Consider the following 22,685-nt stretch of genomic DNA (forward strand, 5'->3'; position numbering starts at 1 on the left):
TCCTGTTTTTCCTGCTCTGCTGCCTGGAAATCTCACAAAAAGTCAAACTATCTCACTTTAGATTTGGGATCAATTTCCGCAGTACCTTTTAAGGGTTTTTAAGGGATTTTATCATACAGTTTGCAAACCACTAATCTGGACTGTAGTAATTCTGTTATGGAAAGTTTGGTAAAATCAGTTATCGCTGGCAGTCTGAGACTCATCTGCTCCCAACAAAACTTGCTCAGTGAGCTGTGTTAGTATGTAGAATAGAAAACTCTGTCTCGATACAGCAACATGTTGGCATTGCACACAAACATAATTCAATGAAAGTTGTGATTTTAATGTCCTCCAATTTAAAATGTTACACAATTTTCTCCAAAACTTACTTTCCTTCATTATATTCAAAAGCATTCTTTGTTTTTATAAACATTTAGTTACCCAGGTTATAAAGAGCCAGAAATGTCTGTTAAGACAGTTTATTATCTAACTTAGAATATTTGAAAATAAGTTTATAAATACTTCCATTAAATTTTTGAAAAGCTAAACCTTCATTAGTTCATAGTTGATTTTTAATTGGTCTCAATGGCTCCAAGTACCTAAAAAGAGTTTGAGGAAGTATATGGGGTTTGAGTTTACATAACTTACATTGTCAAGTTCATTCTGGATTTATTTTGTTTTCTGATTATCTTATGTGAGGATGCTGATGGTTTGGGAGAACTCTAAGTACTATTACAAATATTTTGCAAAATGTTTCATGAAATAGTCCCAGTGTGGTATCATTAAAACATAAAATAGGGTGTTATTAGAAGACAATCAAAGATTATAACCAATTTAAGAAACCAAAGAATTTGAAGTTTCCCATCCACAAGTTATTAGAGTATTAATTTTATAGTTTGAACCAAGCTAGAGTATTAATTTTATAGTTTGAACCAAGTATCAGATGTTTCCATGGCATTGACTTCTATGACAAAAGGGGTGTGTGTGTGTGTGTGTGTGTGTGTGTGTGAGTGCGTGTGTGTGCTTGTGTGCACGTGTTAGTCGTTCAGTCATGTACGACTCTTTGTGACCCCGTGGACTATAGCCTGCCAGGCTCCTCTGCCTTCCAAATTCATCCCATTTTCTCTTGAAGGGGATTGTGAACAATAAGGCTATTGTTCACGTCTGACTATGAATTTAGATCACAGAATCTGGATCATCACATAGTGTATTGTCAGCACGTGGGCACCAGAAGTGTGAGCTGTGAGAAGCTCCAGTACTCAGACTGTGTATTTAGGTGCTGTGTTATCTCCCACTCACAGACCTTTCAGCTTTGAGTTATAATCTCACTCTTCCAATTCATTCGTTCACTTAACCCATACCTATAGAAGGTCTTCCAGACACTCTCCTAGGTGCTAAGTTTTATACTTGGTGAACAAAGACAGATGCACGCTCCATTTCTTATGGAGCTTTCAATCTACCAGGAGGCAGTGGACTAAAAGTAAACAAGTAAATAAGTATAAAATCTTACGTCTTCACAAGTGCAGGCAGGGTGGTGGGCAGAGAGTGGCTTGTTGGCGGAGGGGAGGTTGTCAAACAAAATAAGATAATCGAGTCGTGGAAAGTCTCTGAACAGAGGTCAAGTTGACATGAACACTGAATGATGGGACAAGTTCAAACATGGAGAAGGATCTTCCTGGGCAGGGAAATGAGGGCAAAGGATGAGAGGGAAGACTGAGGTCGGCCTGTCTGGAGATGGGAGGAGGGCAGCGGAGCTGGAGCATGATGGCAAGGGCACAGAGCAAGACACGAGTGAAGACAGGTGGGGACCAGCTGTGTCAAGCTTGTAGGAACTCAACGCCTAACTTTAGTTGAAATGCAAAGCAGTGGAGGGTTTCTGGTCACAGAGGAGTATGTTCTGATGTAACTAGGAGCAGTCGCTTGGTAACCCACCTTGCAGGCTCTTCTGTGTTCCCTCACAACTATTCCAAGCATCACAGAGCCTACTCAGAAGGCTTACATGTCTTTTCAGTTCTGTCAGAATAAAATGACAATTTTCATAAATGGCATTCTCCACCTTCTGCCATGTCTGATTTGTGGAACACCTCAGATCTTAGCAAGCACAGCCTTCCTCCATGCCTTCGGTGCCTCATTCCAGCTCTCTGTTCAGGATCTTCCAAAATGTATTATTTCCTTTCTAATCTTCACAACCCTGCCCCTCGCCCCCTCCCCCCCACCACTTCATCTCTCGTATCTTCTTCCCCAGACTCTTCCCATTCTGTTCCTGCTGTCTGGACGTTTGGATGACTGCCGCAGATCCTACTTGAAGTAATTGCTACCTCCTTTACTCACTTGGCATTTAGTGAAGCCTGTCTCTGCATTATGGTGCATGAGACCGAATAAATCAACTAGAGTTTGCTGATCAATGACTAGGATTTTATCTTTTTTTTTTTTTCTCCCAACACTAGCATATAATCCATAGCATAATGGACACTCTTAAAGGCTTGAAAAAAGTGATGTAACTCCATCAGGATCAACCTGTGCTTATTGGTCAAAACTGTTGTTGTTAAATTTGAGCAGTAGGCACTCTTCTGAGCTGGCTAGAAGGTCTAGGGGATAGTCCATGATCATGAAATCCAAAATAAAAAAAAAAAAATTAAACATGTAAAGGGAATGAGCCAACAGCCTTGAACTCATTGGTGTTATTTTTAAGATTTCTAACAATTCTGGAATGTTCAATGTTTTTCTTTAGGGAAATGAAGAACAACATCCGTGAAGGGACCTATTAATTTGTCTCAGATAGTTTCACCTCAAGCCCAAGAATTTTATAAATGAGCGGAATGAGTTCATTTTCCTCCCAGATATCTATTTGGAACACAAAGCAACCACTTGCTAGAGTTTAAAAATAAATCAACACAGTCAGCTGTGGCCTTTTCCAGCACTTTCTGTCAACATTAAGTCGATGAAACAGATTTAATTAGCTTGTTTTGCTTCAAAATAAACTACAGGAAAGTCTTCAACATTAATGACTCTACATCTTATGGACAGCAACGAAAAATTGGTTTTGTTGGAATATACAAGCAAGGAGTGAAAAGTTAGAATAGACTTAGATGTCATAGAAATGTAAACTCTCTGGTGCTAAATGTTGAACTGACAGCCGCTGAGGTTTTCATTTGCAATTTTAGGAAAAATAAAACAATTGTTAGTGTGTAGTCTCTTGCCCATTACCATAGTAAACAGCTATAATAGTGTGGGAGAACTATAGTGCTACCTGGACAGCAGAGAATTATACATGCTGTTCACTGAAAGACAGTTTTTGTCAGTGATGTTATGTAGAGCAAAAGTCATCCCAGGAAATAGAAAGACTTTTGAGACCAATGATGTGATCTCATAGAAGGTCAACACCTTTATATTTAGTGCAAATGTTTCTATTAATGAATCTCAAAATCACTTGAAATATATAACTGAGAAAATATCCTGGGTCCTGGTACAGGAGAAACACACATGTACGTATGTATACATAAGGGGAAAAAATCTCATTCAATATCCTGCTTTGCTGTATTAATAATTTTCAACCTCTGCTTTTAAGAAGAGATTAAAATAAATTTAAGTAGGAGAAAAAGAATGGGCTTATGATGCTGTGATTGAAATTTGTTACATGTTCCTCTAAACTATTTATACACGAAGGTAAATGAAAGGAACAATCTCTTCCTTCACAAATAAGTGACCATGAACGTTTTCTTCATGCACATCACCAGAAACAAGATGATAAAAAGCTGATTCAGCTCAGCTTCTAAATATTTATTTAGTGTTCATCTTCCTTGGGTCTTCTAAAGAAACTTTGGCCAAATTGGAGGAACATTTTTTTTTTTTTTTTTGCTGGAACTCAGGCTTCCTCAGCCAGATGTGAAATTGATGTTTATGAGAATGCACAGCCCAGATTATTCCATAAACAGTTTAATAGCACAAATGTTATTTTCTTTTTAAATGTCTATTTACTGTCACTAATATGGTATTTTAGGAAATGGTGATTTTAGCCTAGAAATTGGATTGGTTGTTCTTGTTTCCACAGCTAAAGCGGGTGTCTAGACTGAGTCTGGCTATGTCCAACTTCCTCCTGCCATACCACTCTCTCATCATATGTGTACTCATCTATTAATGATTCTTAGCAAGAGTGTGGAAAATTGCTGGAAGTTTTAAGCCCAGAAAATGTACCTGTAATTACCACATCCAGTGAGCCCAAGGATGAATCAGAAAATAAACTCCTAGCTACACAGAACTAACTTTCCTACGTGGAATTCCTCAAGCTGAGCAAAAACATTTCCACCTCATATATATAACTATTTATCTTTTTCTGTTTTCTGAATATTAAAATTCTGCAGTATAGTATAAAGTCTAGCTGATTTGTCGAAAGAATTTTAGTCTCATACGATAAAGCCTTTAACCCATCATTTGTATGCATTGTGTTAGCAGATTTCGTTATAACTTCCATAGCCCAAATACAACCAGAGATAAAAGCATGATGTTAAAGGGCAGAGCGGCTTCCCCAGTGGCTCAGTGGTAAAGAATCCGCCTGCCAGTACAGGAAATGCAAGAGCCATGGGTCATCCCTGGGTTGGGCAGTTCCCCTAGAGCAGAAAATGGCAACCTGCTCCAGTATTCTTGCCTAGAAAATGCCATGGACAGAGGAGCCTGGTGGGCTACTGTCCATGAGGTCTCAAAGAGGCAGATACAACTCAGTGACTGAGCTTGCACACAAAGGCAAAGGAAAATCCTCATTTTTGTGTTATTCGGACACTTTCCTAATTAATTTCACCTTGTAAATGTCTGAGGAAAATCAAGTGTGTTCTCATTTTGTACTGCCTAGAAGAGGACAACATGGAAGTGTTATCTGGCTCTTTTTCACAGAACGTGATGTTCTTTGGAATCCTATCAAATAAATCAAAATATCAGTAATTAGGAGAGTGACAGAGCATTCACTCTGGTACACAGCAAATAAAATATTTTTTCATAATATTATTAATACATATCTCATCTCAAGTGAATTTGAACCAAATACATTTCATAGTATTTCTTCCATAAAAATTAAAAGTGCTTCAAAATTTTGTGATGGTTACAACTACATTGTTTCTCAATACTCCAAATTTTTTTTTTAAATAGTAAAATATGGACATCTTTTTAAATGAAATTTTATTGGAAAGGGAATTATAAGCAAATGGCTAAGCATTTGGTGATCTGTTGATTGTTCATTGAACTTTTGTGTTTGCTACCTTGAATTATGAAAAATATCATAGACCATTATTTTGTTTTATGTTACCCTCTAAATTGGTTTCCCTAGTGGCTCAGCAGTAAAGAATCCACCTGCCAATGCAGGACATGCAGGTTCAATCCTTGGGTTGGGAAGATCCCTGGAAAAGGAAATGGCAACTCACTCCAGTATTCTTGCCTGGAAAATCCCATGGACAGAGGAGTCATCCAAGGACTCACAAAGAGTTGAACACAACTGAGCAACTAAACAACAGCAACAATGACAACCCTCTAAATTAGACTTCATCTGTTTTTTTAGTGGTAAGGATAAGGCCTGTCATAAAATATTTCTCTTAGAATTAATTGCTTATGGTGTTCAGAGTGAAAGTCCCTCTACTGGTTTGGTAGCCAGCAGATGTTCTCAGCAGGGTAAAACAGATCAAGGAACAGAGAATTCACACATGGACTCTCATGGAAGCCCAGTTAAACCAAAGAAAGAACAACGAAATAGAGAGAAGGAGGTGGACTCAGAGCAAGAGAAGACATGGGGGCAAGAGAGCAAAGGACTATGGTCAGTCTTAACAAATTTATGTCCAGGAAATAATTGACTATTCTTTTTGAAGCATAAAGCTGTCCCTAATCAAATACTTAAGAAGCCAATCAAATTTTTAAGGATATTTTATTGTCAAAACTACCACCATCCTGGAACAAAAGAGACTTTTACTTTTTAAGACCTAGAATTGTCTTTGGGATCCTAAACCATCTCTGAGTAGGACACAGGCATATCCAATGCTTGATCTCAAGAGGGCACATTTTCCAGTTCTTATTAAGGAAATAAAAGAAGAATGAAAAAGAAGATAATGGAAAAGAAAATGTGTATATAGGGGTTAAACTACTATAATGTCTAGCCAATCCTAGATAGCCAATCTAGTACATTCTGGAGGGAAATAATCATAATAATTAAAAGAGAGAAAAGCATGGAGATAGAATAAAACAGTAAAGATCAAAAAAATAAAGGAATTAACTTAGAGCTACAGTTGTTGCACCCAACAATTGAAGAACTCACATATATACATTCTTTTTAAGCCGATGTAGAATGTTAACAAAAGTTGACCAAGTGATGAAACATAAAGTCCTTAAAATAAAGACTCATAAAATTATGAAGAATTAATATACTTTCTCACAATACAAATATTGTAGAAATCAATACCAAAGATTATCCCTATGAAAGTTCTAAATATTTGGTAATTAAAAGATTTATTTCTAAAGAAAATGTGAATCAAGGAAAAATTATGAATGAGTTTAGAAATGAAAACAACAGCAACAAAGATGAAATACATAAAAACTTGTGGAATACAGAGAAAGCAGAACACATGACAAATTCATGTCCAAAATGTTTATATTAGAATAGAAGGAAGGCTGAAAGCTAATTAGCCAATTGCCACCTAAAGGCATTATAATAACAAAAGCAGAACAAGCTCAAATAAAGAAGAAACAAAGAAATAATAAAGATAAGAGAAAAACTAATGACGTAGAAAATAATATATATTAGGAAAGATACAAAGACAAAAGTTGATTCTTTGAAAAGTTAAATCAACAAAACTCTGGCTTGACTCATTAATTTAAAAATAAAAGAAGGCACAAATGACATGAAGAAATGAGGATACAACTCTTGGTGCTATAGACGTTAAATAGATGATAAAAGGGTATTATGAAATAGCTTTTTGTCAATAATATTGAAAATTTCAGTGAAATGGACAAACTTCTTAAATTATATGACTTATTAAAAAGAAGCTATTTTTACATTATCAAGGAATTTGAAACAGTAATTTACAATCTTCATACAATTAAAACTCCAGGCACAAACAACTTTTTTTTTTAATTAAAGTATAATTGACTCACACTATTATATTAGTTGCAGATGTACAAAAGAGTGATTTAATGTTTGTATAGGTTATAGTCCATTTAAAGTTATTTAAAAATATTGGCTCTATTCCCTTGGAAGGAAAGTTATGACCAACCTAGATAGCATATTCAAAAGCAGAGACATTACTTTGCCAACAAAGGTTCATCTAATCAAGGCTATGGTTTTTCCAGTGGTCATGTATGGATGTGAGAGTTGGATTGTGAAGAAGGCTGAGCGCCAAAGAATTGATGCTTTTGAACTGTGTTGGAGAAGACTCTTGAGAGTCCCTTGGACTGCAAGGAGATCCAACCAGTCCATTCTGAAGGAGATCAGCCCTGGGATATCTTTGGAAGGAATGATGCTAAAACTGAAACTCCAGTACTTTGGCCACCTCATGCGAAGAGTTGACTCATTGGAAAAGACTCTGATGCTGGGAGGGATTGGGGGCAGGAGGAGAAGGGGACAACAGAGGATGAGATGGCTGGATGGCATCACTGACTCGATGGACGTGAGTCTGGGTGAACTCTGGGAGTTGGTGATGGACAGGGAGGCCTGGCGATTCATGGGGTCGCAAAGAGTCGGACACAACTGAGCAACTGAACTGAACTATTTCGTTGTGAAACATTGAAATACTTCCTTTAAAATCTGAAACTAGACAAGGATGACCACTAACTCCAATTCTAGTCACACGTTATACTTCAGGATGTATCCCCTACAGTAGAGCAATATGAAGAAATAATGTGAAAGCAAATTTCATCTTCCATCATCTTCATGGCATGGTTATATTCATTCACAATGTTTGTAAGTGAAAGCCACTCAGTCATGTCTGACTCTTTGTGACCCCATGGACGTAGCTCACCAGGCTTCTCTGTCCATGAAATTCTCCAGGCAAGAATTCTGGAGCGGGTAGCTATTTCTTTCTGCAGGGGGTCTTCCTGACCCAGGGATTGAACCCTGATCAATCCCTGATCAATTGCACTTAGGGGAATTTCTTTACCATCTGAGACACTAGGGAAGCCCAGAACCTACAAATAAATATAGAAAATATACTCTGTATATATTTAGGTTAGCAAAAGTTTAGCAAGAAAATTTTATTTATGCTGAATAAAATCAATATGGAAAAATAAACATATCAATAAAATTGAATATAACAATAACATTTTAAAATTACATTTTCAAATAGATGTTTGCAAAAGTATCAAAAACAAAATAGTGTGTATAACCATCAATGAAATAATTACAAAACTTTATTGAAAGAAATTGGACATGTCCTAGATAAATGGAAAAATACCTCATTTTGGATTGAAGACTATATATTCTAAAGATAACATTTCCCTCCAAATTGAATTTTTGATACAATGTAAGCCAATCAAAATTGCAGTAGAATTTTCCTTGGGAAACTTAACAAACTTATTCTTCAATTTTTATGAAATCATGAAAAGTACAAGAATATCAAAGAAATGAATGAAAGCAAATATTGAGATAAGGATATTTGCCCAAACAGATATAAAAATTTATTATGAATCTACAGTAAATAAATGGTCTGGCATTTTGCTGAGGTAGAAAACTAATAAAACAGGATGAAAGCTGAAAAGTAGACTCATGCAGATATGCATGTATTTTATATATTACTAAGCAGGCATGGTAGACATGAGACACTAAATACTGGTGGGGGCATTTGGATAGCATGAAAAACAAATAAAAATGACAAACTTAACTTTAAGTAGATTAAAGGCCTAAATGTAAAAGGCAAAAACTGCAAACTATTTTCTAGAAGAAAATTCTTTTGTAATCTTACTGCTAAGTAGGAAGTGATTTCTTAAATAAGATATAAAAAGTACAAACCATAAAGGAAAGAATTTGACTACAGTAACATTAAGAACTTATGTTCATTAAATGACATCATAAAGTGAAAAAATAAGACATAAATTATGCAAATGTATTTGGAAAATATATAACTGATAAATATATTCATTTTAAATTCTATGATCAATAAGAAAAGCAATAGGAAAGTATTTGAAAAATGTGGAACCTTATATAAGGAGTCAGGGAAATACAAATTTCAGATAGTTTTTTATGCCCATCAGTTTGGGAAAAAATTAGTGTGAAAATATACAATTCTGTAGATGATGTGGAACGGAAGAAACATTCAGTGACTTCTGGTGGTGGTGGTGGTTTAGTTGCTAAGTCATGTCCAATGCTTGAGACTCCATGGACTGTAGCCCACCAGGCTCCTCTCTCCATGGGTTTCTCCAGGCAAGAATTCTGGAGTGGGTTGCCGTTGCCTTCTCCAGGGCATTTCCTAAATCAGGGATCAAACTCGGTCTCAGTGATTTTAGTGGGATGTAAATTGGTGCAATTGAATAGCAAAATACTTAGTATTTACCTATTTAAATTGAATAAGAGCAAACTGAATGTCAAAGCAGTTCTGCTTCTCTATATAGACATATTACACCAGGAACATACAAATATGTTTATAGAAAAATTACTCATGATTGCCCTAAACCAGAAGTAATACCACAATAGAATGGTAAATGCCTGTGCCATATTTATAACATAGATTACTCTGGGCCAGGAAAAGTGAAAGAACCACAGTATCAACAGTGATGAATCTAAAATGTTATCAACAGTGATGAATTTTAAAAATATAATGTTTAATGAAAGAAGCAGGTGCCAGTGAATATACATTTTATATAATATTGAAAATCAGGCAAAAGCAAACAATGTATTATTTAATAATTTTGCATTCATTGACTAAAGCATTTTTAAAAATCAATGGAATAATTACCACAGAATTTCATATAGTCGTTACATGATTGGTGGCCAAGAGAGAAATGCAAACAGGGACAGGCACCAAGAAAACTATCAAGAGACTATCTCCAAGAAACAAGAGACTATCACTGTTTCACTCTGAGTGAGAAATAACTTTTTAAAGTTAAATTTAACTAACTGGAATAACACATGTATTAAAGAATAACAATTTTAAGAAAACAGAAATGATATAAAAAATAAGAATCTTAAAAAGAGTCTTGAATTTAAAATTCTGGAAGATGTCAACAAGCACTAGAGTTAGAGGAAAAATCAATCCAGAGAAGCAAAACTGTGCAGAGTCTAATTTTATTTAGAGAAGAATTCATAGATTTTAATAATTATCTACAGTGACAGAAATTACAGATTAAATATACTTGGTAAAAACATAATGGAGAACATAAGAATAGAAATATGCTGCAGAACTTTCAAATACCTAAATAATTAAAAGAAAGTAGTAAATCTGGGGGAGGGATGGGGGAGATAAAAAGGGAAAAGATAATTAAATAGAAAACAAATAAGATGAAATGAATAAAGTTAAATATAACAGCAGAACATTTGTCAATGTACAGAACATATCTAAAGAGTTAAATTTTTAATACTAATCTTTGTTCTTGAATACATATTTTTGCAAAGGAGAATAATAGAGGCAACTTCTTCTGATAGAGATCAAAATCTAATATTTTAATAACTGAAAATGAAATAACCCATGGCGAACTCACCTAGCAACATGCATGCATACTGCTAAACAGGAGACGGTGTCGATATCTTTCTTACACATCTTTTTTTAGCAGCAATTCCATGAACATGCGAAGCCAAGACTGGAAAGCAGCACTCCCAGAACTTGGATCTTCAAAGGCGAAATTGCAAATGTGCTTAGTACTTCCCCACATGATTGTGATTTGACAGTGTGTGTAAATTCATATTAGGGAGGTTATTTAAAAAAAAAAAAAAAGTGGCATTCATTTTTCCACATCCTCTCAAAGCTAAAGTTCTGGATTGAGTTAATCTGGCACATTTAGAAACCAATGATCTCTCTTCAAATTATGAAATAATAGCCAACTTTAAAACACTGGGGAAGTACAGCACTCTTTCCTGAACCAGCATTTCACTCCTCCTTTCCTTTTCACTTGCCCCTTTTCTTCAGACATTCGCGATGCCTTTTGGCTTTAATTGAATCATGACTTTCCTTGAGGCGCCGTTGCTTCTGCTGTACCATCCAGGGAAAGATGGTCTTTCCTTCCCTCCACCCCGTCCTCCTCGACTCCAACAAAAGTTAGATGGATCCCTGTGATTCACACTACTTTCAGATCAGGAAGGCTCCACTCATTGTAAAAGCAGCTGCTTCTTGTGGTTTCTGCTTGCTGACTGTACCACTTTCTTTTCCATTTGTCTCTGCCCTCAGCCCGCTCTCTGGTCCTGCTCCCTCGGTATTGAAAATACTCATACTTGGTTCAGAATCTCCCTCTACACCAACTCCCACCATAACTCTGAGCCAGGATGTATGAAGACAGTTCCTCCAGCATCCTGATTTCTTTGCTACTTATTTATTGTATCAATATATTAATATATAATCTGTTCCAGCTATTCCTCTCATGGGTACATCCCAGAATGTCTTGAATGTCTTATCATTTAGAAATGTACCACCTGTGAAATAAAACTCCAAACTTCCTATTACCTGATCATTAACTTCAGTCTTTAAATATCACTTGCTTTATCGTTCTCAGTGAGGCCCTTTTGCTTTTTATTGGCCATGCTGCATAGCATGTGGGATCTCAGTTCCCCAACCAAGGATGGAACGCATGCCCCCTGCAGTGAAAGTGCAGAGTCCTAACCACTTGACTGCCCAGGAATTCCCAGTGAACTTACTTCTTAAAGAATTTCAGGACTTCAGTCCATTGCCCTTTCCCCTTCCTCCGTATCTACCTATCCATTCCTGACTGTACAGATTTTCTGATTTATCTAGAAAAGAATGAATACTCAAAGACTTTATTTCCCTTTGATTAATAGTTTACAAACAATCTCAAACCATAGTTTAAATTCTTTTTATCCTGCTTTCTGTTGACAACATCTGGGAACACATATCCTATTTTTCACTCACTAATTCATAAATAGTATCACTGCCTACTTTTTTCAGTTTATTTCTATTGTATATTTAAGCTATATAGCATGATGATTTGATGCTCATGTACATAGTGAAATGATTTCTACAATCAAGTTAATTAACATACATCTCACACAGGAAAAGAAGTTTATTAATCCCCTATATACTTACAGAAAATTAAAGGTGATAACTCCTGAAAAAAAATTTAAAAATACTGCCTTCTAAGTATATTATTCCCTTCATTTGTTAATTTAATGAATATTTATTGGCACTCTGGGCACTATGCCATATGTCTGATAAACAACACAGAGATAATGTTTTGTACATATTACATCTGATGATTTAATTTAAAAAATTGAATCCATGTAATCTTAAAAGTAAATCCAGCACATATTTAAAATGAACTATAAATATCTTGCATGATGAAAAGAATTTAATATCTAGAAACTTCTGTTTTGTATAATTAGAATATAAAATTTCTCAGTGGAGAGATCCAAGGGATGAACTACCTTGATTTAACATTGTTGGAACCTCCAGCATTTGGCTGATGACCAGTGGAACACAGCATTATAAACCTGGTCATTGAAAAGAACACTAAGACTCACTTGCTATTTTCCTTATATAAGCCAAGAATCCATATGTTACGCAGAATCCGGAATAAATAATTAGGGTAAGATGACCCCAAAACAAATGCTGACATAATTTTCTCTAGCTGTAATCAAAGTTTCAACTAAAGATTGGGAAGTAATAGAAGATATGTCTTTGTAATCTGAGAAATAACTGGAAGGGCCAATGACACTCAAATTTTTCTACCTCAATTTTATGAAATTGATTAGATATGAAGGATCTAATATGAGGAATTATTATCTATTACAATATAGGATCACATACAATTTTATATATTAGTTATATAAAACATAAGAGTAAGATCATTATCTCATGCTTGTTTTCAAAATGCTAACAATTAACCTTAAGTCATTTTAGTAAAACTAAGACATTGTTATTATATTCCATATAAGAAGTGGAATGTTTAACAGTTATGGTTTGGAAGATACATGACACCTAGCAGTTGCTTGGCTTTGGAAGAAATAAAACTTTGAAAATGTTCAGATAAATTTTTCTCTAAGTGTGGATTTTTGTTGTTTTCTTCACTTTCCATGACCTGTCAAATACTGAGAGAAGCTCGAAAACAAAATATAATTCCTTTTCCATCCTGCTCCTTGCCATTGGCAAAGTCTGCTCATTTTCACATGTTTCAAATTAGCTGAATTAACATGACTGGATTTGTTTAGCAATGACTTCAAATAACTGAGCCTTTTATCAGGCATATTTGTATACCAGCACTATTCTTGATATTATCAAAGAAGGAAAAACAATATTTTTGGTAAATGCTGAGCAAAATGGTAATGGGAGTGATGGCAACAGTAACAAACTAGTGAGAAAAGTTAAGAAAACAAAAATGAATGTTAAGACTAAATATGGGTTTTCAAAGAAAATGTTTCAAAGATGTACATGTGAATAAGTTTTTTCAGAACTAATTTCTATTAATTGGTCATAGGTTAAATATTTTCTTTTCTACAATACATTTAATACCTCCATATTATTCTATCATAATTATGAAATATAACATATTTATCCAATCCACTGGCATTTTTTTGATCTTCAGTGTTCTCTATGATCATGAATCATACATTTTTGCATGCATTTCTAATTATTCCCAGAGAGTACATTCATTGAGTTGTAATTACAGGGTCCATGTCATTTGGAATCTTGGGAGCAGATTCCACATTATAATTCCCCTCAGTCCCAAATAGGACCACCCTGCCACCTAAAGGTGACATTGTGTAAGCTCCCCACTGGGGTTGACCAGATGTTGATTACAACTCAACCTTCTCTGAGCCCAGACTGATTTTATAGGGCTTCTTAATCAAACACATCTTCTAGTAGTTGACCCACTCTGCCAGCTTCTTAAATAAATAGGATAATCAGTTAAAATTAAAATAAAAAATAACTAATATAAGTATTTTCTACTTGCTTCAAAAAGGAAAAATTCTGAGGTTGTGAAGCCTTAAAGCCTTATTTGAATTTATTTATACTAGGTAAAATAATTTCATATTCTTTGGAAGTACATTGAATTATTTATTTAGCAATTTGTGTTTTCACATCCTGAGTAGTAATGTTGATTTCCATTTGAATGAATGTGAGTGTATTTGATTAGATTGTGGATTTGCCTACTGTGTCTGAAAAATTCCTTTCCATGGGTAAATTGAGAAATTAATTAGAATATAGAATAATGGTTTACCTTAGCAAGTCAGTATTAAATGAAATTTTAAAATAACTACTTCCACTTCTAGATAATAGAATAAACACATACATTTGCCTTATCTTCCTTCTGAAAACAAATTAACTATGAAAAATGTGGAAACTGGGGGTCTTCCCTAGTGGTCTAGTGGTTAGAACTCTGCCCTTCCACTGAAGGGGGCAAAGATTTCATCTCCTGTCAGGGAACTAAGATCCCATAAGTGTGGGGGGGTGGGATGGGGCAGGAAAGTACAACTAGTTAAGAAAAAAGAGCAAACATAGTGACTTCCTTTTTCACAGCCAATCCCCTCCTCCTCAAGCTGCCACAAGTACCTGCTGCTGATTGGCTCACAGCTGTGTTTCTCACAAGGAAACAGATTCTAAAATGAGATTTGGGGTATGAATCAGTCCCCAGAAATCTGGCATTATGAAGGACTCTATTACCAGTCGTGGGTGGAGAACAGATAGCCCATGACTGTTGTAATAATGCAGTTGTTAAAGCATTTATCATTAGTGAACTGGGATGCAGTGATGGTGGGATAGATTACATCAGCAGGATAATATTTCTGCACTTGAGAAGCAGAAGGGAATAGACTGTTGAATTGCGTGTCTGTGACCGAGTGCCATTCACCCAATGTGGGGAGATAACCATAAGCCCAAGATGATTAATCACCAGTTAAGGACAAAATCTGAATGCCAAAGGGCTGCCTTGCCAGATTTTAAGGAAGCCCTGTCTCCTGCAAAAGGAGAACCTATTGTATGGAGGACTGGGATCAAGATTAACTCACAGGAGTGGAGAAGTTTCAGAGAAGATGTAAATACTGCAATATATACAACAGGGTCAGAGAAGGAAAAGGACTAACAAAATTCTGCAGAGCATATTCATGTAATATGAATTTTAAATAAAGGCAAAGAACACAGTGCAGAAGGGATGAGAGAGTTTAAGGAGCAACAGGGCCCAAGAGACTTCCAAGGTCAGCAACAGAGAGTTCACACGGGGCTGGCTTTGTCTCTGGCCTGAGCCTCGGAGATTTGCGCAGACTTGGCTCCTAGAAGTGTTCAGCAGTCACCACTCCCGCATAGTCACCTAGCCAAATCAGCTGCATAACCAGTTATGCCAGATGCGAGCCATCAATAAACAAACCAGCCCGGGTCCCACCAGGGAGCTCCAAACTTTAAACAGTCTGTCATAAATCAGGAGTTAGCCTACTACCTTATCTGGCCAAGAGTCAGTGCCGTGCTTCCTCGTGTCCCCAGAGATAAGCACGGAACTGACACAGTCCATCTGTAAAATGACCATCCTACAAAATATTCAGTGCTTCGCTCCAGCAAGTCTCCTAACACTGAGGTCGATTCTTCGTAGAGAAAGAACGGGACCCTGAGAACTGAGATGTGAATGTCTTAGTAGATGCAGTCTGAAACTTTGACCTCCGAATGCCCCTAATCCTGCTGGCCTGCCAGGCCTGTTTTCTCAGGAGGAAAGCATGGCCGCCACGTGACGTCAGCCTCATGGCAGCACTGGGTGCCCCTTCTTTTCGCCCCCCTTTAACAAGTAAAATTCAACATCCATTCACTAACCAAAGTGCCTCTGAGGGCGTTGAGAGATGGAACCCCAGATGCCATGGGACAGGGAGGAGGCTAGCCCACGTGTGCCTGGGGAACAGGCAGACAGATGTGGTGTGGGCCCCGGGACCGGCAGGGGCCTGGTCTCCGAGCGCCTACAGAAGGCTGACTCAGGCAGACCCCCACGGACCAGAGAGCCTCTGGAGAGGTCCAGATGTCAGAGGAGAAGCTCCGGCATGACGCCGGAGAAAAAAATACAAGTTTGGATGTGTTGGAGAGAATAAGAGGAACTTGGCCAGCATCACCCCTGCCCCCTACAGGTTAGAGCTACAGAGGCCAGTGGGTGAGTCCCCAGCTTCCCCAGCAGCACACACTTAGAAAGAATGGAGAAATCAAAAGCCATGTAAGAACATCATGGTGCAAATATCAAGCTAATTAAAATATGTCATAATTTCAGTAATAATTGAAGGACTGTAATTAAAAATTATGTTGACCATGATCTCGGGACAGATTCTTTGAGGCAATCCAGGAATGTTCATGTTGGATTCAAATAAAGAAAATGTAGTCCTGGCCATGGCTTAGCTCTCGAGAGAGCAACATTCACTCACCTACGACCATTTCAATGGTACTGTATTCATCTCCCACTGTTAAGATCAATCTATAGATAAAACACGAGGAAAGTATAGCTACAAACAATAGCAGAAAGTTGGTAATGTAAAAATAAGAGAATAACCGACAGAATCTAGGAAGTATTTTTGGAAAAAGAGGGGAGGTTAGAAGGGTATGGCTGGAATGGGGAAATAGGGAGACATGACTTAAATCAATTGAAATAAAATTTAGAGGTTTAAATGTATTTTTTTTAATTATCCTGTAAACAAAATACAAATAATAACTATCAAATATAGCTGCAGGAAAGTGAAGGGAAATGATGGGGGTATGAAATGGAACAGATCCTTCTTTCCTGGAGCAGGGAATCAAATGTCTTGGAAAGTACATGAGCATTAAATGACCCCGTAAACTCATTCTTGGAATTTTTAAGTAATTATATAAAATTCTTTAAAGAACTTGTAACTACTTGTGTTTAAAATATTTTAATGGTATCAACAGGTCTGAGCAGACATTCTGAGTACAGATAATTAACTGCACTTGTAGATGTCAGATTGAGACACAGTTCAAGTTACAAGAAAAAGAATGATTATTTTGTAATTGCATAAAATATTTTAAATTGCCAAAATATATGTTGTCAATTATGTAAATAACTGTGGTGAAAACATGAATATTCTTAGGGAGGAGATGGAAACTACTGTAGGTATCATCTGAGCCATAGCTTACATTTTAAAAATCCTACCTTGGGCTTCCCAGGTGGTGTTAGTGGTAAAGAACCCTCCTGCCAATGCGGGAGACGTAAGAGACGCAGGTTTGACCCCTGGATCAGGAAGATCCCCTTGAGGGGGCCATGGCAACCCACTCCAGTATTCTTACCTGGAGAATATCATGAACAGAGGAGCCTAGCAGGCTATAGTATGTTGGGTCACAGAGAGTTGGTCACAACTGAAGCAACTTAGCACACACGCACCTTGGGATCAAGGAGATTAGAAGTCATCCCGTGTGTTGATATGATACCTGCATAGCCAGAAGTCTGTTCAAAGCAGAGTTGAGTGGTTCTTTGAGGTTGTATCCTGGCTCTGTCCCTTACCAGTTTTGTGATCTTGTACTTAACCTTTTATCTCAGTTTCTTCACCTGTAAAAACAGAATAATATCAGCTCTTACCTAATTGTTATATGGTAAAATAATTATTTAGCATAAAATTACTCAAAGATGTCTTGATACATAATAAGCATGATTAGTTAGTTATTATCATACCAGAGAAGGAATGAGGTTTTATGAGCTTAACTTAGGGACAAAGTAAATGTATGAAGGTCAATTGTCTGTGCCATGACTACAACTGTAGTTATGTCAACCAGCTTGAAAACTAGCCCTCTGGATACAGGTATGTATCAGGAAGGAAGGGAGAGGAAGAAAGAGATTCATTTAAAAACAGAGTCATTTTTCTAAAATGTTAAAACAATGAGATTCAAATAATACTGACATGTTAAAGACAAGGAGTAAAAGTCATTCTCCGTCCCTGTAGACCCACAGTTCTCCATATTTACCTGACCCTATAAACAGATTGGCACAGTGCAGCGTCTAGGCATTGGCAATGAACTCCTGTGCTCAGTGGAGTAAGAGAAATTACAGTGTCTGACAGGTCGTCTGAAGCGACATCATGCCCAGCAAGAAGGACAGCACACAAAACAGGGGGATGTAGTCCCCTGCGGGCAGACAGCCCCCTTCTCTGTCTCAGTGCGTCTGCTCTGTCCCCGTGGCATCTCTCCAAAGCATATACTCCTTCCAGGCACACTCTCTGCAGAAATGGAGGCCCCCGATAGAATCATTGCTTCAGAAACTAAACATCAGAATTTCTTCCATAACGACAGCTCTCAAAGTTCCCAAAGTAGTTCAGAAAAGTTAGAGGGTAAAAATGTTGTTTTCTTTCATTGTGAAATGCCCTCTCTAACACATCCATGAGTTAAAATCCATTCTATCCAACATAACTTACATTCTGATACCACACAAATCCAAAACAGAAATCTGTATGTTTCTAAATTTCAGTGTAACTATTTCTTGGATTCATAAAACCACTGGGAATTTTTATTGGTTACATTTTTATTTTTATTTTATTTTTACATAATGTATAATAAGTGTTATTATGTATTATGGGATTTTAATTTTATTTAGATATATTTTTCTTATTAATTAAAAGGAAATAGTGGGTTTGAGAAATTTCAGAGCTAATTACTTTACTCCATTACTTTCTACTCCAAACCCCATCTAATCACATTTACCAACTTCTAGACAATATAGGTCGGAGAAGGCAATGGCACCCCACTCCAGTACTCTTGCCTGGAAAATCCCATGGACAGAGGAGCTTGGTAGGCTGCAGTCCATGGGGTCACGAAGAGTCAGACACGACTGAGTGACTTCACTTTTACTTTTCACTTTCCTGCATTGGAGAAGGAAATGGCAACCCACTCCAGTGTTCTTGCCTGGAGAATCCCAGGGACGGGGGAGCCTGGTGGGCTGCCATCTATGGGGTCGCACAGAGTCGGACACAACTGAAGCGACTTAGCAGCAGCAGCAGCAGACAATATAGGTAAACTTTGTATTATGAAAAAATATTTAGGTAATATCTAAAGAAAATTCTAATTATACCTCTAAATAGGAAGCCCACTTTCTTGATTAAATACAAATCAAATCAGCATATTTCTATCTTTGAGATAAGTATTTTGGAGTCAGCTGAAAGTGATCATTTTTTTATGTTTCCTCACCATATTACAAAATCTGACCTGTACAGGAGTAGAACAGCGATACCACAGAAATTAAATATAAATAAAACAGGATTCTCCCCTAGTTCATCTGTACTCTTTGGAGAGTTTCAGAATCTGTAATCTTTGGAGAGTTTCAGAATCCGTAATGTTTTGTTAATGCAATATTTTGGGTAAGCTTCCTGTCATAGTTAAGTTTCAGCAGATTGTAGTCATGTAGAAACAAGCTTTAACTCCCCTGTCACTGAGCAGAGAACTGACCATCTGCACTCCTGGTTTGATTAAAAAAAAACTTTTAGGGAGCCAGAAAAGTCTTGGCAAGTAATAGAACATAGCTCCAATGGAACTCAGAAATATTCTCAAAGATGTTACATTCAAACATAGTTTTATGAACGATGTGGACTTTGCACATGCAGACACACATACACACTCACATATACACAAGCACACACATACACTTGCACTTTCACACATGCGTGAACACAGGCACACTTTAAAATTCCAATTGAAGGCTTTGGATTTGACAATTAAGGATGATGATTTGAGTGACCATATAATTTATTGTTCTAATTGGCGCATCTTTTTTAAGTGTGAAAGGAAGTGCTCTTTATTATACTGGCAGCACTGTAAACCAGAAAAATTGCTGACCCTAAAGATAATAAAAAGAGAACTGGATGATGTTCTCTTTGCTAAATAAATCCATGAAAAGATAAAATGTGTTGATGGCTGAGAAATGAATTCATAGTGACATTTTTATATTACCTCTAATAATGGTGTATTCCATGCTCACCATAACTCTGATCTCATAATTTCATCTGTTATAAATTTTGACCAATTTTCCCAACCTGAAAATGGCCTCATGAAAGAGGTCACTTGCCAGGAGATTTCTCTGGATCCTGCTTGATGTGGTCGGACCAAATCCTTGCCAACTAGTCACCGGTGCAACTCCTGAGGCACAAGCACCACATTTTCAAAAGTGAAGTATTATCTCCATAAGCTTGAAAACTTTTTAAAACTGAACATTTCAAGGGAACAAATTAATCCTGAGAAATCTTTCAAAAATCTTATTACTGATTTGGAATTTGGTCTCAGTGCTATAGAAAACTTGGAGGAATACAAAAATGATTCCCCAGTCTTCCACCGAAACGAATCCACACAAGAAGGAAGCTGAAACTGTGCAAGAAGGGAGTGAGATGAGCTCTTTGCTTTGTGAAGACTGTGGAAGAGGACTGACCCAGAGAGGGAGCAAACCCTCAGAGAGAGAAAGAGGAGGATGACAGGATCCAGGGGTGCTGACCTCAGGTGCCCTCTTGTAGGTCACGATCAGAAGAATAAACTTCCTTGAAAGGACAGGGCAGCAATAGGGTCTGAAATCTAAAGAATAATTGCTATGAGATTACAACCCTTGGAGAAATTCTCAGTGGCAAGGTTAAAATGGAGGAATTGAAAACCATAGCTTTCCTTAAGAGAACAGAGTGTCTATGCTGGGATATGTTGTGTCCAACCACATACTTCTAAGTGTTGCTTGTTATTCAGTTGCTCAGTTGGGTCTGACTCTCTGAAACCCCATGGACCATAGTACACCACACTTCCCCATCCTTCACTGTCTCCCAGAGTTTGCTCAAGCTCATGTACATTGAGTTAGTGATGCCATTCAACCATCTTATCCTCTGTCATCCCCTTTTCCACCTACAATTCAATCTTTCCCAGCATCAGGGTCTTTTTCAATGAGTCAGCTCTTTGCATCAGGTGGCCAAAGTATTGGAGCTTCAGCATCAGCATCTGTCCTTCCAATGAATATTCAGGATTGATTTCCTTTAGGATTGACCAGTTGGATCTTCTTGCTTTCCAAGGGACTCTCAAGAGTATTCTCCAAAGCCACAGTTTGAAAGCATCAATTCTTCGGTGCTCAGCCTTCTTTATGGTCCAACTCTCACACCCATACATGACTACTGGACAAACCATAGCTTTGACTATATGGACCTTTGTCAGTAAAAGGATGTCTCTGCTTTTTATTACACTGTCTAGGTTTGTCAGAGCTTTTCTTCCGAGGAGCAAGTGGAAGAAAAGGCTGCAGCCACCTTCATGGCTGCAGCCACCATCTGCAGTGATTTTGGAGCCCAAGAAAACAAAATCTGTTACTGTTTCCATTCCCGCCCCCCCATCTATTTGCCATGAAGTGATGAGGCCAGATGCCCTGATCTTAGTTTTTTGAATGTTGAGTTTTAAACCAGCTTTTTCACTCTTCTCTTTCGACTTCATTAAGAGGTTCTTTGGTTCCTCTTTGCTTTCTGCCATTTAGGGTGGTATCATCTGCATTATCTGAGGTTATTGATATTTCTCCCGGCAATCTTGATTCCAGCAGAGCTTCATCCAGCCCAGCATTTTGCATGATGTATTCTGCATGTAAGTTAAATAAGCAAGATCTCAATATACAGCCTTGACATACTCCATACAGCACTCCAGTCCTTATTGCAGGCATAGTATCTAGCACTTCACTTTGGTTCCATTGGGCACCTGTTGCTCTTTGCTCTGGGGCATGGACCATGTTGGCACTCATGCGTGTACAGTTGTGAAAGAATGAACAAGTTAGGAACCAAGCAGGCCATCTTGATCAACAGGAGACAGAAGTCAGTGGTTTCACACACCTACAAATGACACAGCAGAATAGACCTATACACACACAGCGGACCAATATCAGTCTCCTTGTTTTTATGATGTACTGTGATTACATAAAAATGTACCCACTCTGTACTATCCTTGCATCTTTCTATGAATTTATAATTATTTCAAAGTAAAACTTTGATGAAAGGATTCAAAAGGAGGGCTCGTTATGGCAATTCATTAAACTTTATCTCGAGTAAGAACTCATAAACACCTTGTTGTATTGATTTCTTCTACATGCTTAGTACCTTTCACAGTGATCCTATTTCTCCCCACACTGCTTCTTAATATAATGTAGTCTTCTTTTTGCTGCTTTACTATATCTGCAATAAAGCTTTTTTCCCCTAACTTTTCATTGTCTTATGAGATGAACATTTTGCTCATTTCTGTCTTCTAGCATAGAATGTGCATTTTTTCAGCATTCAAGTTATTACAGAACAGGATCAATTCTTCTGAGGTCAATTTTTCTAACAGTACTAAGCCACTAGCCCCTTTAAAGTACTGCCTCAATAAAATTATTTAAAAGAAACTATATTAGTTAAATACATTTTAATACCTTTAATATTTTAACATTAAAATTTTATACATATACATATATGTATCTTCTATATACATGTATATTAACCAATGATAATGTATTCACACACATATACATATATGTATATGTCCACTCATGCTGCTGCTGCTGCTAAGTCGCTTCAGTCGTGTCCGACTCTGTGCGACCCCATAGACGGCAGCCCACCGGGCTCCCCGGTCCCTGGGATTCTC

At 37.2% G+C, this 22,685-nt stretch overlaps 1 long non-coding RNA gene across 1 annotated transcript; it reads left to right on the forward strand.

Annotated features, from left to right (window-relative positions):
* The first annotated feature begins 766 nt into the window (after window positions 1-766).
* On the forward strand, window positions 767-2,384 carry LOC112444624 (uncharacterized). Its single transcript, XR_003032986.2, has 2 exons — window positions 767-2,141; window positions 2,225-2,384. It is a non-coding gene; the product is annotated as an uncharacterized lncRNA (long non-coding RNA).
* The last annotated feature ends 20,301 nt before the right edge of the window (window positions 2,385-22,685 follow it).

The sequence above is a fragment of the Bos taurus genome, chromosome 27 (genome assembly GCF_002263795.3).
Source record: "Bos taurus isolate L1 Dominette 01449 registration number 42190680 breed Hereford chromosome 27, ARS-UCD2.0, whole genome shotgun sequence".
Classification (NCBI taxonomy): domain Eukaryota; kingdom Metazoa; phylum Chordata; class Mammalia; order Artiodactyla; family Bovidae; genus Bos; species Bos taurus.